Here is a 2,659-nt window from a genome sequence, read left to right as displayed (position 1 = left end):
AATAATAATAATAATATAATAATAATAATAATAATAATAATAATAATAATAATAATAATAATAATAATAATAATAATAATAATAATAATATAATAATAATAATAATAATAATAATAATAATAATAATAATAATAATAATAATAATAATAATAATAATAATAATAATAATAATAATAATAATAATTATAATAATAATAATAATAATAATAATAATAATAATAATAATAATAATAATAATAATAATAATTATAATAATAATAATAATAATAATAATAATAATAATAATAATAATAATATAATAATAATAATAATATAATAATAATAATAATAATAATTATAATAATAATAATAATAATAATAATAATAATAATAATAATAATAATAATAATAATAATAATAATAAGAATAATAATAATAATAATAATAATATAATAATAATAATAATAATAATAATAATAATAATAATAATAATAATAATAATAATATAATAATAATAATAATAATAATAATAATAATAATAATAATAATAATAATAATAATAATATAATAATAATAATAATAATAATAATAATAATAATAATAATAACATTCAAACAATACTCATTCTAAGATAAAACAACTAAAAAAGCTATAAGTTCAGCCGAACATTGAATACCCTCCACCATTATGAAAGGATTTGGCAATTTTCAAAAAACAAAAACCTTAACATTTCTGTTAAAATCTTAAAAATACAAAATTTAGCCGTCATATTATGATCTAAACGACGACGTGGACCTTCATAGGCAACGTTTGTCATTAGCCATTGGAATATTCAAATGCGAAACTTGAAAAAAAAAAAAACAAGAAAAAAAGCGGTAAGTTCCGCGGGGCCGAACTATGCATGCCCTCCACCATTTGCAACGAATTTGGCAATCTTCAAAAACAATAAAATCCTTTAAAATCTTAAAAATTCAAATTGTAGGCGTCATATTAGGGTCTAACCGACGACGTGGACCTGCATAGGCAATTGTTGTCATAAACCATTAGAATATTCAAATGCGAAACTAGAAAATAAATCGGTGAATAATGTAGCTAAAATCATAAATACTAAATATCGGGAGGTACCGTTATATGGGGGCTATACCAAAACATGGATCAGCACCATCTATTTCAGGCAGTAGTATCCATTACGAACTTTAAATGCCAAATTGGAAACAATTCCGGCGAATAAAGTCGCTAAAATCATCAAAATACCGAATATCGGTAGGTACCGTTATATGGGGGCTATACCAAAACGTGGACCTGCATGGCCCGTCCTGCAGACATAATATACATTTGAATAAAATTTTATTAATCTACTTTGTTTCGTTCGGAAGTTAGAGTGATTTCAACGGACGGACAGACACACGTACATCGCTAAATCGACAACGAATTTTATGTTGATCAAGAATAAGCCTGAAATCGGATTGAGAATATATCTTCGAGCTATATTCAAATCTTAGCCGTTCTGGTTAAAATTTGGCAAAGGTATCTCCGAGCTTTATAAGATATCCGGTACCAAATATCATAGTTGTCGAATGCATATTTCGAATGCGAGGTACTTAAATACCGAATCGGATGAAACAACAGAAGCTATAGCTATAGCTGAACCGATTTTCCCATCATCATCGAATATACCAAAATTCAGGACTTTTTGGCAGATATTGGCCATTTTGTGCGTAAATAACCCGAAATAGGTTGAAGATATATATGGGAGCTATATCCAAATCTGAACCGATCTTGATCTCTGACAGAGGTATTTCTGGGCTGTATCTGATAACTGGTACCAAATATTATTGTTGTCGAATGTTTATTACTAATTTGAGGGACTTAAACAAAAATCGGATGAAACATATATATGGAAGCTATAGCTGAACCAATATGCTTCGAATTCTGAATTCGGTCGGATATGCCAAAATACAGGAAATTTGGACTGATATTGGTTATTTGCTGCACAATTAACCCGAAATCGGTTGAGAATATATATGGGAGAGAAAGACAAATCTGAACCGATCCTGAAAAAATTTGATACACTTATTTCAGAGCTGTATCTGATATCTGGTACCAAAGAACATTGTTGTGGAATGCATATTAGGCTTGTGACGGACTTTAAACCCCAAATCGGATGAAACATATATGGAAGCTAATTCTATATCTGAACCTATTTACTCCATATTTGAAGTACTAGTATATAGGATGAATTCAGTCATAATTGCCATAATTCAGTCCATTTAGGCTGATATTGGTTATTTGGTGCACAATTAGCCCGAAATCGGTTGAGGATATATATGGGAGCTATATCCTAATCTAAGCCGATCTCGAAAAAATTTGACAGGGGTATGTTTGAGCAGCATCTGATGTGCCGTATTAAATATCATTCTTCTAGAGTGCATATTTCGAAAGTAAGGGATTTAAATCTTCAAATCGGATGAAACATATATATGGGAGCTATAGCTATATCTGAACCGATTTTCTTTTATTTACTTTGCTTTGATTTACTTGCTCAAGACTGAATTTGGTAGGATCAGGTCATTTTGACTAATATTAGCCATTTAGTGCACAATTAACCCGAAATCGTTCGAATATATGGGAGCTAAATATAAATCTGCTCCGGTTATCATCAATTTCAATAGGGTTCGTC

The sequence above is a fragment of the Musca domestica genome, unplaced genomic scaffold (assembly GCF_030504385.1).
Source record: "Musca domestica strain aabys unplaced genomic scaffold, Musca_domestica.polishedcontigs.V.1.1 14, whole genome shotgun sequence".
In the NCBI taxonomy this organism is placed as follows: domain Eukaryota; kingdom Metazoa; phylum Arthropoda; class Insecta; order Diptera; family Muscidae; genus Musca; species Musca domestica.
The sequence above is the reverse complement of the archived record's forward strand: the minus strand, read 5'-3'. Positions refer to the sequence as shown.